We start from the raw sequence: 18252 nt of genomic DNA, 5'->3' as shown, positions 1-18252 counted from the left end.
TAGCTTGCTGTGAATGTCTTTATTCCCATTTGCTTCTCTTTTGCAAATTTGAACGTTTAAACTTTACACTCATGAGGAAAATCTGAAATTTTTGCAGCCAACACTGTTAAGTGGTGGCCTTTTAGATGCTTGGGAAGATCTTTTCCTTGTACGGCTCTTGTATGATTAAAACAGAGGTAATGAATTTTTTAGGCATATAACTTTTGGATCAGAATTTCAAACAAATTTTTTTTTTTAAAGATTTTATTTATTTCTCAGAAAGAGAGAGAGAGAGCACAAGCAGGCAGAGTCAGAGAGAGAAGCAGGCTTCCTGCTGAGCAAGGAGCTTGATGCAGGACTCGATCCCAGGACCCCACGATCATGACCTGAGCTGAAGGCAACAGCTTAACCGACTGAGCCACCCAGGCGTCCCTCAAACAAATGTTTTTTAAGTCGAAAACCAGGTCTTTGAATATGCTCTCCTACCCTCTCCGGGCTTTAGTTCTTGCCCGGAGCTTTTGGGGAGTGATGTCCACTAGTAGAGAGAAGAAAAGAAGAATGTGAGAGCAGGATACATATTAAGGCCTTGTTCCTGGGCACTAGGCCTGGAGAGAGCAATTTTCTCTTTTATTAATAGTGTCTAAATGAGTTTTTGTATCACTTTGATGAAGCTGTTATGATTCCCATTTTGTAGATGAGGAAGGAGAGACTTGGGGAGGTAGACTGGGGTCAAGTGGCTAAGTTGGGGTCAATTGAGGTTTTTAAAAATACAAATATTACTAAGTGCTCCACCCAGACGTGCCTGGCAATGAACAGCGAAATACAGCTGGACCTCTGGGCATGTCAGGATTGAGGGAGACATTTAGGATGTTTGGAATCCTACGTAGAAATTTCACCAACTATGATTCACATCTTAGCATTTAGAGCAAATTGTAATACAGTAACATCCAAATCCCAAACTTCCCGAACCATGGGAGTATCTATTAAGTAGAAATGGAGAGAATACTGTAAACCCACATTCTAGAGATAACAATTTGGTTTAATTTTTTTTTAATTTTTAATTTTTACTTTTGTAAAGATTTTATTTATTTGAGAGAGAGAGAGAGAGGGAGAGAGAGATCACAAGTAGGCAGAGAGGCAGGCAGAGAGAGAGAGGGGAGGAAGCAGGCTCCCTGCGGAGCAGAGAGCCCGATGCGGGGCTTGATCCCAGGATCCTGGGATCATAACCTGAGCCGAAGGCAGAGGCTTTAACCCACTGAGCCACCCAGGTGCCCCAACAGTTTAGTTTTTAGACCTCCTTTCTCTCTTGACTTATGAATCCCAACTAATCAACCCTGCCTATTAACATAGAGCCTTATTAACATAGGCCCATAATTGAAAAGGCTTTGGGACAAATCTGTATCTACTTCAACTTAAGTTGGCTCCAGACCCTTCTAGAACTTGTGTGGAGGTCTTGGACTCAAGCCTGGTGTCTGTCCCTTAGGGAAGCGTGCTCTCCTTGATTTCAGAGGTGTCAGAAGGAAGTTTGCCTTCTCAACACACTGTGCTCTCAGAAGTAGAAGACAAATGTCTTGCTGCTGGTTGTACTGAATATCCCAAGACTTGATTCTTCATAGTTTTTTCCTTCCTTCCTTTTAGAGGAGAGGCAGAGCCATTGCTGTCTCCGCTCTCCCACGGGCTGTCTATTTTGTTTGTACACTGTTTTGTTTGCCACTGTCAGCACCCATGAGACACTTCTTAGCTGGGCTGGTTCCCATTCGCCACAGACCTTTCTTTCAAAACCTACCAAGGTTAAAGTAGCTGATCCCATGGATGAAAGAAAACTCTGGAAAACAAGGGAAAGAGGACCAGCTTCCTCCCTCATGGTAATGACTGTGTTGCTGCCCTGTGTGCCCACGAGGTCCCTGGTCTATATTCATGGTGGTGTGCTCATCGTGAAGACTTAAGGGGTCATCTCCAGTTGAGACTGAAGGGTCACCTACCCGGGCGTTGTGTTTGGCCCCGGGCAAGCACTCTAGGTAACCCATGCTCAGCATGGAAACATCCAGGGAAACCCTGACTAAAACAATGTCACAGGCAGCCTTGAAAGACAGGAGGGTTGGGGAAAGGGCCGTAGGTGGCAGGGAGCAGCTCCGGGCCCCTCCTGCGGCCCTCCTGTGTCCCGTGTTTATTGTGTGGAAGCCTTGCTCCTTCCTTCTCCACCCTTATGGACCTCCCTCCTGCTAGCTGGCACATTCCAGGGCCAATCGTGGGCATTTGAGGACTGCTCAGGAACAGAAAATCCAGACTCACTAGTGGCCCAAGCGTAAGAGGGGGGGAAGTGGGGAGGAAGACTGGACCAGACAGTTTGGAATCATCCCTCTGAAGGTAAGGAGGGCTTCTGAGCTGGGGAGGAACACAAGGAAAGAGTACTTAAATAAGATGTGTCTGCGGACAGCCTGGCTGTGCGACCAGTTAGGCAAGGGGTGGCAGGAAAGCAGCTGGGCCTGATCCCAGTGGCTTGGAGCAAGGTTGGAGGTGAGAAGCGGGGCAGGGGTGCAGGGGGACCTGAGAGGGGCACCGCCCGCCTCCGAGTGCGAGGAAGTGCTGACTCCTGGATGTGGGGAAGGAGGTAGTGCTGGGAGACTGGGGACGCCCGGGGCCAGGTGCAGGCCATGTGGAGGCGTGGGGGAACGTGGTGTTTGGGGTTAGCCACACCGAACATGAGGAACCAGCAGGAGACGTGGGTCTGGAACTTGTGAAGGGGAGAAAAGGGCAGCTGCAGCCCCCAAAGGGATTGTGAAAGCAAATGGGCCGGAGAGAGATGAAAAGTCTTCAGCAGCCTGCAGTTATGGACGTTTCGCTCACTGTCTTCAGGATACTGTCTCAGTAACTCCCCGGCCAGGCCACCTGGTGTCCTCATATACAAAGCAAGGGGTCTTCAGGCTGATCCCGTCCAAACCTCCTCTCATGGTTCCTGATGGTCGAATTCCACTTCTCTGCTCACTCTGATTCCACTTCCTGCTTTATGGATTCACCTCATGTCGGACGGGGGAATGTCATGACTCATCAGGTACTAACAGCTAACATTTACATATCACTCACTACCAGCCAAATGCCGTGTGGTCTTGGCCACCTACATACCTGAACTCATTTACCCTTCACAGCGACCCAGTGAGACAGGTGCTGTCACTGTCCCCACTGCTTCGACCGTCATCATCTCCACTTTCCTCAGCATCATCACCATCAGCACTGTGTCTAGTTTATAGATGAGGAAACGGAGGCGAACAGAGGTTGGTTGTCTTGTCCTGGATCACTGCCGAGGAAACAGCAGAGCTGGGGTTCAAGAGCTTAGTTATGACCCCGCCGTGTGCCGCTAGTTCTACACCGTTCTAGCAGGTTCGCTACCAGACCACACAACCTCTTGAGGAGAAGGTTGTGAGGCTGGAGAGTGCTTGTGCTGAAGCAGACATGACTTAATTAACTTCTGCCGAGTCATCCTCAGCCAACTGTGCGGGCTCTGCCTTCTCATAGAACACACGCGGATTCTGTCACCAGGTCCTTGATCCACGTTCACACAGACCCTGGCTCTCTGTTGGAGGCTATCTGAGATACAGGTGATGCCTGGTTCATTGACTTCACTTCTGGGTCATGGCCATTGGTCCCACACACTTCATTCACCTTGACTCCTTAGAGAGGGAATTCCTGGGGGAATGACTGAAAAAGGAGACAACACCCCTAAGTGGCAGGGTTCTTAGGGTTCCTACTGCCCGATGCCCAAAGGAGCTCTCCACACACCCTGCTGGCCCCTGTCTCTAAGCGAGTCTGCACACTTCCCGTCTCCAACCCCAGAGCTGCCTGTACATATGCCCTTGGGATGCTGCCTGTGGATGTCTCCACCTGTCCAGATGGGAGCTGATAATCCCCTTTCCCTCATGTTTCTGAGCCTCTCTGTGTCTAAGCCAGACCCCTGGAGTCACCCAGTCCTGTGGATTCTGCTTCCTGCTGCCAGTTTGAGTTCATCTCCTCCTCAGCTCAGCCTCAACGTCTGGGGCTGCTGCCTTCTCCCCAGGTTCCTTCCTTCTGGTCTGCCTCCCTCAAACCCATTCTCCCTCCTTGATGCCAAGCTATTTGCGAATTTGCGTGTCATCCTTGCGAAGGGGCCATGCTAATCTTCTCCGTATCTTTCCAGTTTTAGTGTCTGTGCTGCCGAGGCGAGCACTGCCAAGTTACTCAAGCAGGGAAAGTGGCCACGTGGCTTCCGTCATATTCAGGATAAAGTACAGGCACGAAAGGCTTTCCGTGACCTGAAACCTGCCTCCCTCGCTTGCCGTATTTCCCACGACTGCCCTTCCCGTCCTCCCACACCAAACTCCAGAGCTCCTATGGATTCGCCACTTTGTTTTACCTGTCATTCCGCCATTGAAGGAATGATGCTGTTGTAAAAAAAAAAAATTATTGGCATTTTTTTCCCCTCTTCTGTTCACATAGATAACAAATGGGTGACTGTAGTTGATTTTTTTTCTGTCTTCTCTGCTGAATGCTTTCTTTTCACCAGACTTCCCCCAAGGAGAGACAGCCAAAGAGAAAGCTGTTCTCTTTCATTTCTTTGACATGGTGGGGAATAGAAAGATAAATCAGGCACTGACTCTACCTTCACTGGCAGGTAAGACATAAAACTCCGGTAAAGGATAGATGCTGATAAATACCACAAGAAAGGGACAAAGAAGATGGCTTGGACCCCATGGTGGGGAGTCCTTCCAACGCAGGAACGTGCGAGAGAGGGAGCCTTCTGAGCCTCTCTCTACTATTCTCCGGCTTTTGCCATGCTGAAGGTGACTTAACCTTTCTAGCTCGTCACACTTCCAGGGGTGCCCTCTCCCCAGCAAAGAAAGGAGGAAATGTGTCTTTCTTTGGTTAAAAAGACTTCCAGAAGCCTGGATGTTTAAAAATGGTGGTCTCGGGGTGCCTGGGTGGCTCAGTGGGTTAAGCTTCTGCCTTCAGCTCAGGTCATGATCCCAGGGTCCTGGGATCGAGTCCCGTATGGGGCTTTCTGCTCAGCAGGGAGGCTACTTCCTCCCCCCCTCTCTGTCTGTCTTTCTGCCTACTTGTGATCTCTCTTTCTGTCATATAAATAAATAAACTCTTTTAAAAAAATGGCGGTCTCACGATCTGAGCTGTGATAAGTGTAAGGTAGGGCTGAAGCCTCATCTTTCTGAGATGACCCCCCGCTGTCAAGGACCCAGTCTCCACCAAGAGCATCTTAGCTTCATTCCATTAGCACTGAAGGGATAAAGGAGGCCAAGAGGTGTCTTGAAAGGGTTAAAATGGCCACAGAGCACATCTGTGACAGGGAAGGTCAAGGTTTTCCAGCAGCTGCTTGGCGGCAGGTGGTGTGGGCTGACTGGGGGCCTGTACCTTATATCTTAGCATCCGCTAGATCAACCCCTTTCTCCTTAAAAGCAGCTTCTGCAAGTCACTGTGCAGCAGCTTTTCCTATGAACGCATATGAGCTTCAACTCTTAAAGACGGGATGGAACAGGATGGGAACCCCACGCACAAACACACATGGCTGTATCCTTATCAGACGTTTGTTCTACTCGTTGTGGGGTGTTTGTCCCCCAGGCGGGGCTCTGTAGCTGGCTGTAGGATGTCTGATTTCTTGTGTTGGATAACTTTAAGGGTTTAGGGTTTGCAAGTAGGTAGAGGTCCGAAAGGAACGGCATAATCCCTTTATCCCAAAGCACAGTACTTGTAGCAAATGCTCAATAAAGATTGGTTACAGGAATGGACAGATTCTAAGATGAAAGATCGGATTGCAAAGAAATTCTCTGAAGTCTGAAGTTTGACATGACAGACTGTGCAGAGGCAGCCAGTAAATAACTCATCGAACAAACCACAGGTGACTGAAATACGGGGCAGTAATTTTTGTAGGCTCAAGTGGTTTATGCAGTCCTCAGGATCTCTCGATGGAGTTATGGCCCCGTAATTCAAACAGCTCCCATTTCCTTGACACACACAGACCATGGATCTGAATCCCGAATCCCACCCATGGTTGGCACGCTTTTCTCCACCCCCGAAGCCTTACGCTGCCCCACAAAACCCTGTGCTGCAGCCTCTAGTGCGAGGTACATTGTACATTCACCTATGCTTGGTTTTAGACTGTTTCTATGTATTACAGTGTATTTAACTTATGAATGAGACTACAGTCACTAAAATTGTGCATGGCTTTCTTTGGGAGCCTCGGAGGTTTATTCCTTTGAGCTCTCAGTTTTTGCATCCTATAGAAAGCAGAGCGATGTTAGTGACACTTTCTTGGCTTGAGTGTTGGCACGTATGGACTTAGCCCGATCTCTGCACACAAAAATAGAGGGAGAAATCCCTCGTAGGAGGAGATTAGATTTCCTTTTTTACTTTTTCCTCCTCCTACTTCAACTCTTCCCCTATAGGAAGAATTTGAACTCGTGTTATTACTGTTAACTTTCTTTCCTACACAGTCTTACATACAGAACCAGTACTTTAACATTTATATGTGTGTGTGTGTATATATATATATATAAATAAATTTTTATATAAAGTATTTTATATAAATATATAAAATATAAACACGCACATACATTTACATAAACATTTATATAAATAAATAGAAAATATTTATATTTTCTATATATTTTTATATCTATTTTAAAAATTTATTTATTTGTTTGAGAGAGAGAGAGCAAGAGAGAGCCCAAGCAGGGAGGAGGGAAAGGGAGAAACAGACCCCTGCTGGGTAGGGATCCCAATATGGGATTTGATCTCAGGACTCCCGGATCATGACCTGAGCCAGGTCATGGCTTAACTAAGGCAGACAATTAACCCACTGAGCCACCAAGGGGCCCTGCATCCAGTACTTTAAAAGCAGATATGTCAGATACGATTATAAAGCAACTTATTATTGTTTTTAATTTTTTTAATTTTTATTATTTTTTAAAGATTTTATTTATTTGTCAGAGAGAGAGAGAGAGAGAGAGAGAGAGAGAGCACGCACAAGCAGGGAGAAGGGCAGAGGGAGAAGCAGACTCCCTTTGAGCAGGAAGCCTGATGTGGGACTCAATCCCTGAACCCTGGGATCATGACGTGAGCTGAAGGCAGATGCTTAATGACTGAGCCACCCAGGCATCCTTATTATTGGTTTTTAAATTGCCCCTGCAAAGTCAGTCTCTGCAGGGCTAGTTTTACCCCTGATATTGGATGAAATTTTCTGTAAGCCTCATTGTTTATCAGCTTACTCTTGGAGAGTAAAAAGTTGGAGATCTCTTTAGTCTCTCAAAACAGGTGCTGTTCTGTCAGGCATACGTGCAGTCATGTAATCGTTAAACTTCTGAGCTGCATTCAACAGGGAAGCTGCTCCCTTGCTTTGCTGGAGTGTCCATTAGAAGGGCATGGAACTTTATTTTATGTCTTCTGTCAACCTCTACCTCCTTCCCCCCTCCCCACTCCACACACGCATTGGCTAGTTGTAACTTCTGACCTTTCTCGGGTTAGAGCAGAGGGATGCCGAGGGATGCCGAGGGAAGCATGTGCCATTACCTCTGTCTCTTTTGATGCTAAAATGCAGACCTTGCCACTAAAATGCTGAGCTCTCTATCAAACTCCGTTCACTAAGCTTGGCCTGATTGGAAACTCCCCTCACCCTTCCCCAACCTCTGCTAGACCAGCTTCAGTGGTTAGAGACCCCGCTGCAGAGTGGGGTTAGTCGGGGCCCATTGTCCTGGGGACTCAGTAGAAAGTGAGAGTGTGCTCCTAATTTTACCTCCTGTAAAATGCAGCATATGCATGTGAGAGAGAACCAAATAATTTTTATGTGGGTTTGATACTCATAAATCTCTGGAGAGCCACTGATGTCCTTGCCTAAATGGGCAGGAATTTGGTGTCTTTTCTCAGGCTGGTTGTGGGCGGCCCTTACCACAGTGGCTCTGCTTCAAGCAACTGCACCTTTCGTGTTCTCTCTCATGGACTTTTATTTCTTCTTTTATCATTGCAAAATAAGAGAATGAAATATTCTGTTAGTCCAATGAACTGGTTGATCTTACCCTTGGACCCTGAGGTACTCTGAAGCTATCCCCTTGGCATGAGGAATGTTTCCAAATGTCCTTCTTTTTCAGTAACCTAGAATGAAATGAACATCCATATATGAAAATCAAACATATAATCAATCAGTTACTGGATAATCATGGCTCACCTTGTGCTCTGTTCTGTGCTGGTGATTTGGGGAGGCTCCTAAGGTAATTTTTTATATGGGAATATAAAATATGACAAGATATCTAGCAGGTGGGTAAGGAGACAGCCAAGGGACTTGGTTGAGAGATTGACTAGTAGGAGACCTTGGCCTTGGGGAAAGCTGGTGTAGTTTGATGGGACAGGTTAGTGGTTTTGTTTATTTTTATTTTTGTTTTTGTTTTTGTTAGAGGGAGAGAGAAGGTGAGGAGGGGCAGAGGGAGAGAGAATCTTAAGCAGGTTCCATGCCCAGCACAGAGCCTGACATGGGGCTCAGTCTCATGTCCTTGAGATCATGATCTGAGCTGAAATCAAGAGTTGGATGGTTAACTGATTGAGCCACTCAGGTGCCCAGGGAAAGATTAGTTATTAAAATTTTTCATCTAAAGAAAAAAATGCAGGGTAAATTGTTCATAGAGGTTTACTTCTGAATTGTGATTCAGGGAAGTTATAATGATTTGTGTTTTAATTCTGCCCAGGTATAAGATTAGGGTTCATCTAAGACTTAGAACAATAGTAGAAATCTATGCTTTGACAGTCTGGCTGGTGTGTGCTGGGTGCATAGCTGTGCCCCCGATGGCTTGAATGCAGTGGAGGGGTTCTGGGACAGGGCAAGTGAGCCTGCAGCCAGGTCTGTGCAAGATACTGGAAGAACATGGTGGAGGCCAAAAGCAGGAGCTCAGATTTTGTGTGGGGTACAATGAGGACTTTTAAGGGGAAGACCAGCAAGATGATAAAGAAGATGAACCCAGCAGCAGTGGGATTTAGAAGGGAAGAGGAGAGTGTCTTCTACATTTGTTCCTTCCTTTCCATTCCCATCATTGCTCTCAGCTTGGGTCCTTGTTGCTTCTTGTCAGAACTTCTGGCCTTGGTGGTTCCTCTCCCCTTGCAGAGGAGTTTCACCTCCTCCACCTGCTGGTCAAGGCTTCTGATATCTGGTTCCCAAATTCTTATCTTTCTTATCTTTTTGCTCACCTCCAGCATCTTCATGTGAACTCTGTTCTCCACCCAGAAAGCCGAGTTATTCAAAATGGTGTCATACCCTTGGCTACCTTCACAGGTTGGTTCATAGAGTTTCCATCCTGATGGCTTATCCGCTCCCGTTCCCTGCACGATGGCCATACAAAATTCACCCATCTCCAGGAAGTGCTCTTGCTCTGAGAAATGGTCTCTTCTTAATTTCTGCAGTACTCACGGCTTCATCTGTTCATGGAGCACCTAGCCTGTGCCTACATGCTTTCCTGTTCATCTCTTGTTGTATACCACATCCCACATTCTAGATTGTACACTTCCAGAAATAACACCTGAGTTTCTCTATTTTTTTTTTTAAATTTCCTCTGAGGCTTCAGTAAATGTATGTTGGGTAAAGACAGTGCAAAAGAGAGGACAAGACAGAAAGACATGAATGACTTTGGAGGAAGAGTTCACAGAACTTTGTGATTACTGACTTACCGAGATGCTTCTTGGGGACTTATTTTTATTGGTATTCTGTTTAAACTCTTGAGATAATGGGTTCCATATACATCCATACTCCTGTGCAAAGATTCTTCCTTTTATTTGTCCTAAATTGCCCTTTATACTGATGATCCTATTTAAAGCATAAGGTCTATATGCCTTTTAAAGGTTAGGGCACTGTTTAGCCAGACGCCCAAATATTTATATACTGAGACCTACACGAGTGTTGTCTGATTAATACCTGTCTTCTTGGGAAAGCTGTGAATAATGTCAACATGAACTACATTATTCCTGCTAAAAATTCATCCATTTAGTTTAACTTGCATGTAATGACACCTGAAAGTCAGGAGCTGTTTGCTGAGCGCTGTTGCAATACTGTTGGAGCTCATTCATAACGAATGGCAATGAAGTACCTTCAGCATACCAAATGGGAGCATCAGCATAAATGGGAAATTTAGGGGCTCCTGGAAACCTTTAATAGGTGATGAATATAAAAGGAAAATGCAATGGGTCTCAGAGAAGCCCTTGTTTGGGGGGGGAAAAAAAAAAGACACCTTCAGTAATAAAATTGAATTGGAAGTTAAAACTATGGTATTGAGCACATGCTCTACGTTAATGCCAGCTGAAATTTATCAAAATAGCTGAACAATAAAGAAGGTGGAGACGGAGCTATTAAGTAGGCCTGGGAGTTGCTGGGGAAGGGCAGAACCCTCCATTTTCTTTCCATCTTTCTCTTTTCTCCTTTTGATTCTTTCTCTTTCTTTCTCCCATTGCAAACATCAGCCTCCCCTCTTTCCTCCTTTCTCTCTCCCTCCTCTTTCCTACCTGTGAGCCTACCCTACTTCCTCTGCAGTCCTCTTCCCTCTCCGTTGTGAGTTTTAGGGTTTTGCAATTTGAGGGACCTTGAGACCATCTAATTTAGTCTCCTGCTTCTTCTGGATAGGGCTGAAGAGCCCAGGAGGAATTAACATAGTCACTCAAATCCCTCGGATGGTGAGTGAGAGGACCTGCCCAGAAAGCACCACATCTTCGTCCTGAAAGTGACTGGCATGTCCTCTGTGCCACTCATCCATCCAACGTGGAAGCACTTTCTAAAATAGCCGGGGACGGTTAGCTTCTTTGAGAATATTTCCAGGGAGGGTAGCCTACTTCTGGGTTGGGTGTCATATTATATTGTTGGTGAGGCACCTTATTATATAAAATTGTGATAGCAAGCTATCCTTTCGGTTAAATTCTGCCTCTCTCTGGCTTTCTTCTACTGTTCCTACTTCCATCTCCTGAATTTCAATGAAGGTTTTCTTTCATGTCCTTGTTCTTTAAATATGTGATGAAGTAGCTGGACCTTCTTCAGCCTTTCCTTCTGTAAACCAAATATCTCTGATTCTGTGAATGGTTCCTCATGTCACATGGCTTATCCATCTCTTACCCCTTTGCAGCCCTCTCCTTGGTGATCTCTAATCAGTGTCAGCCTTACAGAATGACAACAGATGCAGACACCATACTTCAAATAATATTTAATCCACACAAGCTGCAGTGTCATTATTACCTATCAAGATCTGGAAATTTGATCGGTTTATTAGTGCTCATCATGTTAGCTTATAGGGAGATTAGACTCCGCAGAAACCCTCACGTCTCCTCCATTTACATTGCCAGCAAGCCAGATTTTCCCAGCTCCTCGTATCTGATCATGTAGATGATTATAACATTATGTCTTCATCGCTATCGCCATAAAATTTGATCGTTTTGGTTTTGTGCCCTATTCCCCAGCAACCTGGGTTCTTTCCGGGTTGGTAACTCTCATCCACATTCCTACATTTTACAGTGCACCAGCAGCTTCCTACTGGTGAGCAGCCAACTTCGATCAAGGTGTAAATTTATTTTAACTACAACTAAATGCCTGTACTGTCATAGTGATATCTGCCAGATAGGATGTTGTGAGAGAGTCACTTGCTTTGGAGTGGAATAGAGTACTCCTTTGCTTGTATCAGTTAAGGTACATTTGATAACAAGCAATAGAAATCAATTAGAAAAACACCTGGCGCACCTGGGTGACTCAGTCAGTTGAGCGTCCGACTCTTGGTTTCTGCGCAGGTCATGACCTCAGGGTCGTGAGATTGAGCCCCACGTCGGGCTCCACACGCAGCAGGGAGTCTGCTTGAAATTCTCTCTCCCTCCCCCTCTCGCCTCCTCTAAACTAAATAAATACATCTTTGGGAAGACCCTTATGTCTCACAGAGCTAAATGAAGAATGGGGAGAGCAAATCTCAGAATGCACAATTCTATAGGTAAGTATTCCATGTCTTCTAGAGATTGGTGAGCCCTAGTGTCTGGGATTTTCATTCTACTTTCAAGATCCTTGGTGGAAAAAAAAAGATCTGATTGATCTGATTTGGGTGCCACTGAGAACTGCGGAGCTATCTTAGTTCCTGCTTCCCCTACTCTTGGTTGTCTATCTTGTCTCTGAGTCATGTAGTCGGCGGTACAAAGTATTGCTGCATATACATAGAACCACTGGACCCCGCTCCTGGGCCCCTGATTTCCTAGCGAAGAAGAAATAGTATATGCTGGTAAAGCCCACGGCTGCCTACTAAGGGCATAGCGAAGTATAAAGTATAAAGAGAGTACCAAAAGAAGAGAGTGTGTTCATTGGGACAAAGGGGAATGGAGCCTCATTAGTATATAACACAGCAAGGTTGGATTTTTCACACACAGCTATACAATCTTGAAGGGCAAAGATGGGAGTAGTGGCAGGTTTTAAGAGACAACCAAATGTCATTTTACCATAGGGGTGAGTCTGCCGTCCTTTTGCTGACCTCCTTTGGCCAGCAAATAGTCATCAAATACTTATTCTGTGTTTACCATGTGTGAGTCATTAACAGAGGGGTTCGGGCAACCATGGTGAATAAGGCAGATAGAGTCTTGCTCTGGTGGGGCTTGAAATTCAGTGTGTGTCTGGGCACGTAATAGATAAGGAAACGGGAGAGAGAGAGTTTCAGATAACAGTGTTATAAAGAACACAAAACGGGGGAGTGTGAAGGGGAACAACCGACCTGATGCTTGGGCAGGGAAAGCCATTCTGAGATGATGACAATTCAGTGGACGCCTGGACATCTCAGGAGACTGCCATGTACTGGTTTGGGGGGCTAATGACATCTGCCTTGTTTCGTGGCATTTTGAGTCCTTTAGTACCTTTCCATATCCTCAATAATTCTGGTATTTGCAAATGAATCACAAACAGAGCAAGTCCGAGCCCTCGGTAGATTGCTGTCTGGTGATGACTCTTGACACGGCTCTGAGAATCTGGTGGCTCTTGGCCTGGAGGATGAGGCAGTGGTCCTTGGAGTTATCTAGCTTGGTATGGACGTGTGCAGCACATGCAGAGATTTAGATTTCATTTCCAAAAGCTTCGAGTGGGAGGTTCCGACTGCCCAGTTGCACTGCCCTGTGTTGTCCACTGTTTTCCCATTGGCTCCCTCCTTAGACGCAGGTCCTGGAAGGACTTCGAGTTCTCAGAGATCAGCAGGCCCACATCTGCATTTGAAACTCGAGAAAACTGAGCGGTCGGGTGCCTTGTCTCAGATCACACAGGTAATTAGGGCTTCTCCTGAAGTTCTGACCCAGGTTTCTTGTATCTGGTTTGATCCTCATTCTTCCAGATCACCCTGGCCCTGAAGGCAGAGGAGGTGTTTTTTGAGAACTACATTTCAAACCAGGATGGGATCAAAGTTCACAACTAGTGTTAAAAGAATTATTTTATAAAACTTCTAAAGATACAATTATCAGTAGATAAGAAAATATTTTATAGCTAAATGTAGTATATATCAGTAAAATATATTATTAAGAACAATTAACAAGGGGCAAATATTTTATAAAAATAATCAGTGATGGAATTACTCACACTGTGTAGTTGTGGGGAGGGGGGAAGTGGGTCATGGGAAGCTGCAGAGAGGAGCTGATAATGAACCTGAGTCTTAAAAAGTAAGTAGTAATTTACTAGGGAGTGGAGGTGGGAAGTACAGGGGAGACATCCCAGGGAGATTAGCATAGGGGGTGGGTTAGGGGATCATGTAGTGAGTTTGGAGACAGAGGCCAGAGAGGAGAGAAGAAGGCAGATAGGACCAGGGTGCTAAGAGCCTTGCTTGCTTTGTGGAAGGTTTTTAGCCATCCTATAGAAAAACTCCATTCGGGAGCACTTTCTGCAATCTTGGACATCTTTGATATTTGTGCTGTTCTATATGGTAGCCATAGGTAGCTGCTGAGCACTTGAAACGGGACTAGTGCAATGGAGGGTCTTTAATTTTAAGGAACTAAAATACAAATTTAAATAGACACACACAGCTAGTGGCTACCGTATTGGACAGCTTTAGAGCCTCAGAACACTGGTGGAACCATGAGAGGTTCTAGAGAGGTGAGTGATGTCATTAGGTATATGTTTTCTGATTCCTCAAATGGAGGAGTCGTTAATGTGAAGCTGTGTTTATGCAATTCTAGGACAGTCAACCACATAAGAAAAAAATAAATTTCATTGATTTCTGCATGGACTAGCCTTAGAATGAAAACAGTGGTGATTTGGGGATGGAGGATCCTCATAAAACAGTCTTTTCTAACGTGCATACCTCTGGGATCAGAAGGATTGCTCCAGTCCTAGTGTTAGGAGCCAACTGTATTGTGACACAGCAATAAAAAGATAGTAGTAAGTAAAGTACTATTTTATTAAGATTCCCTTCTTGTCCTTAGATTCCTAGACTATGCTGTTGTATTTCTGTAAGATTTCTGAAAATTTCTGTACATATCAAGTCTGTAATAATTTAAAAAACCCATTCTGGTTCATTTATCTGTCACTAGTTGAGTTGCAAATTACGTGGTGGCTAACAGGGAAATCTTAAATCTTTCATTAGCACGGGGTAGTCTCCAGAGAGGCTGTGACTTCCACACACATTTTGGATATATTCCAAGCCAGGAAGGGTATCTTTCAACGTTCCTAAAAACAAACCAAACCAAAAATCCTTTTCTCTCCTGGAGGGCTGAAGTCTGGTTTGGCCCGCTAGGAATGGGGCTCAGGTTGCAGTGGGGGACAGAGCATCTGCTTCCTGCCCAGGTTACTCTGTGTCATTTCAGCTCCTCTCCTGCTCCCCGGGGCCAAGTTTGCTTGATGTGGTTTAGGATTTGATGACAGGCCTAAGCTCCTGGTTTCAGCTACTCTAGAGGAGATGTAACTCTCAGAATTGGTCCTGGAATACTTTATCCGGGTATCTGTTCCCACCCCCATCCCCTTTGATTGATCCAGGGTTAAGCCAAGAGCCCGGATCCAGATTTGGACCATAGGAAAATGACAAATCATAACAAGTCAGATCTTTTACCGTTACTCCTCCTTCCCCTTCCCACTAAGGATGTACCCAGACTTCCTTTGAGTCCTCTGGGCCGTGGCCAGAACTAGACTGATTTTCTGGCACACAGGTTGGTTGGGACCAGGTAGATGTGTAGTTTTTCCAGATCCCCTCATAGAGGGGAGCAGGGCTTCTGGACATCATGTGTATTCCTCCCCCACCCCCGTTTTCACAGGTCTCTAAGTCCAGCCGACCAGAGGGGAAGGATACGGAGTCCCCCACAAGAGGGCAGCAAATGACTTCCATTCTAGTTTGGTTTCTGTTCTGCAGAGCTTCTATTTAGTCAGGAAATAAAAATTTGATGCTGATGGGAAGAATGGGACCCAGGCTTCATTTCTCTGTGCAGCTTCTGCACATTTCTCGTGTAGCCTCGTTAGTACAGCTTATCGCTGGAGTGTGGCGAGTCCTGAAGGGTGGTCTCCTAGCCCAGGCTGGCAGGACAGGGAGGCCCATGGGGACCAGGCCTTCCTCTCTGCTCAGCTTTCAAGGTTGGGATTTATTCCCGAGGAAAGGATCACCACAGACCTGCATTCAGGATTTATTTTCTTGTTTCACCCTCCTTGTTCTGGAGGATTCCTCAGACGAGGCCTCTGCCCAAATTTTCAGATGCTGCTTAGTTGTCAGCTTGCCCACATGGAGACAGAACAGGTGGAGATGTCTCCTGGGCAGAGAACGTTTCCTCAATGGCCATGATGGGGTGTGCTGCCCTGTTGGAGAATAGAGCCCACAATTCGAGGTTAAGACAGGCTTAGGCTAAGTTGGGGGATGGCCCTCACCCGGCATCCATTGATTACCTCCTCCTCTCTGCCCTACTTTTCCACAAGAGGGGCTTTCTGTGGTCTCTGAATTCGAAGTAGCAAATAATTATTAAGCACCCCGCTGGATAGATGGTTAAATGACACTAATAACAACAGCTGACTTATTAAATGTGTGTGCTCTGCTGTCACCATGATATTTAATAACTCTCCTAAACAGTCCTATAAGGTAGGTATCCTTCTCAATTCCTAGATGAAGAGATTGACGCTGTGAGAAGTTAAGCAGTTTGTCACTTAGCCAGCGAAGGGGAGGAGCAGGAATTTGAACCCACATATGGCTGACTCCAGGACCCTAACTGTGGCGTTCCATTCGTCTTCTTCCTAGAGAGGCCATTAGTCTCAAAGACCTTGTAATCAATGCAGTGGTTTTCCATTTGGGTGTACATCAGAATTACCTAGAGAGCTTTTAAAAAACCCCAATGCCAGTTAGAGTCTTATCCCAGGCCAGAGAAAGGTGTGTATGTGTGTGTGTGTCTGTGTGTGTTTAGGCAGGTGATGTCAGAGACACTGGCATTTTAAAAAGCTCCCCAGGGGGTGCCTGGATGGTTCGGTTGATCAGGCATCCGATTCTTGGTTTGGGCTCAGGTCATGATCTCAGGGCCGTGAGGTCAAGCCCTGCATCAGGCTCCGTGCTCAGCTGTGGAGTCTGATTGAGAGTCTGTCTCTCCGTCTACTACCCCCCCCCCCCACCATTTGTGCTCTCTCTCGGTCTCTAAAATAAATAAATTAAAAATAAAGCTCCCAGGCAATTCCTCAGTGCAAGCAGAGTTGAGGAACCCTGCCCTTGTGGAGGGGTAGGATAGGTGTGAAGAAAGAAGTAGACTTGCTTTGGTTGGGATCGCGTGCCCGTGTTGCTCACCCCTCTTCAACAGCAGCTGACTGTTCCTGTCGAGGTGGGAACTCACCTGCAAAAAAGCTGCCATTTGGTAACCGTTAGGATAACTCACATTTTTTTCCAGCACTTGCCCCCTGTCAGGCAGTTTTACATTTTGGCCAGTACTCATTCGTTTAATCCTCTCGACAACCAAATGCCATAGGTCCTGCCTCTTCATCAAGTCCAAGATGCCTCAAGTTCGAAATGCACCACCATTTTATGTACATCGAGAAAGAAAGAGAAAACTCTACCAACAAATTTTAAGTCACTGTAAATGATGATTTTTTTTTTCCTGAGATGTAAAAATGTGAGAAAACACGCCTCTTAGAACGAATGAAACATGGTGGTGGTGGTGTCTCGCTTAGCAGATGAGGAAGCAGAGGTGAAGGGGGAGAAGCAAAGCATCCAGGACCGCCCAGCTGGGCAGGCAGGTGACCGTTTACCAGCCCCTCAGTATTCCACCTCCGTGGAATTTGTAATGGCAACATTAAGTTTCATGCAAATATGACCTAATTACTTTAATTACTTCCCTAATTTTAGTTGATTATATCTCGATGTCGGTTTTCCTATGTGTCTCTTCCCAGGGCATTGCCAACCATACATTAGGCGCTGACTGTTCCACAACCAATAATTCAGTGAAACCATCCCCCACCCACCGCCCCGATTCTCCACATGTCTCGTGTGAGATCGATGCTGGGACATCCCAGGCCTCTTCTAGAATTTTCTCTTTCACCACTTGCTTTTTCAGCACTGCTGAACTCCAGATGGCGTGATGCCCATGCACCGCCTTTGGCTGATTTCTTTGTGGAGCACCTCGAGACTGTCAGCCTCCCATTGTCATCCCCTCTGCACTCACCCCCCGGCTCTCCAAGACCTCCTGGCCAGTGGTTGTGCAGTGAGTCACGTCTTGGGAGCACTGCTTCCCACCAGCATCGATGATGACCAGCGGGCGTGAGCCCCGTTGAGGATCAGGAAAAAGTGGCTGGGGCTTTTTGATTCTGGGAGATCCAATCCTTTTCCCTGCAGACATCTGTAGACATTCCTCATGAGTGATTCCGGATAAGATACTGGCATTGCTACAAGAAGTCTGGCCAGCTCTTAGTGGAAGCCTCTTTCTCTTCAGCAGCGGGATGCCGTTGGGAGTTTAGACATCAAGGAAATTGACAAAGTTTATAGTTTATGGGGGAAGGTGGCAGGTTATCTCAGCTGCTCTAGAGTTTGGTTGGTCATACCTGAAAACAGTCCTCGCCTCACTTGGAAGAAAGTATAACTGAGCCCTGACTTCCCTGCCTTTATGAATCCTCTTCTTTTAGGTGGATATTCATGTTTTTCCACATGCAGGGGGACCACCGCTGGAATGCCAGTTGACGGCTGGCCGGTCACAGGGCCATGTTGCTTATTTTCTCTCACATGAGGCAGTTTTCTAACAGGTAGCGCTAGCATCTTGGGGTTCCAAGACCATCCCTGATTTACCGGAGGTACGTTGTTTCAGTTATTTATTGTT

General features: G+C 46.0%; 1 non-coding gene across 1 annotated transcript; it reads right to left on the bottom strand.

Annotated features, from left to right (window-relative positions):
• Positions 1 to 4073: 4073 nt before the first annotated feature.
• Positions 4074 to 4180, bottom strand: LOC132018843 (U6 spliceosomal RNA). The gene has a single exon (XR_009404623.1). It is a non-coding gene; the product is annotated as a U6 spliceosomal RNA (small nuclear RNA).
• Positions 4181 to 18252: the final 14072 nt, after the last annotated feature.

Source organism: Mustela nigripes, chromosome 5 (genome assembly GCF_022355385.1).
Source record: "Mustela nigripes isolate SB6536 chromosome 5, MUSNIG.SB6536, whole genome shotgun sequence".
Taxonomy (NCBI): domain Eukaryota; kingdom Metazoa; phylum Chordata; class Mammalia; order Carnivora; family Mustelidae; genus Mustela; species Mustela nigripes.
The sequence above is the reverse complement of the archived record's forward strand: the minus strand, read 5'-3'. Positions and strand labels throughout refer to the sequence as shown.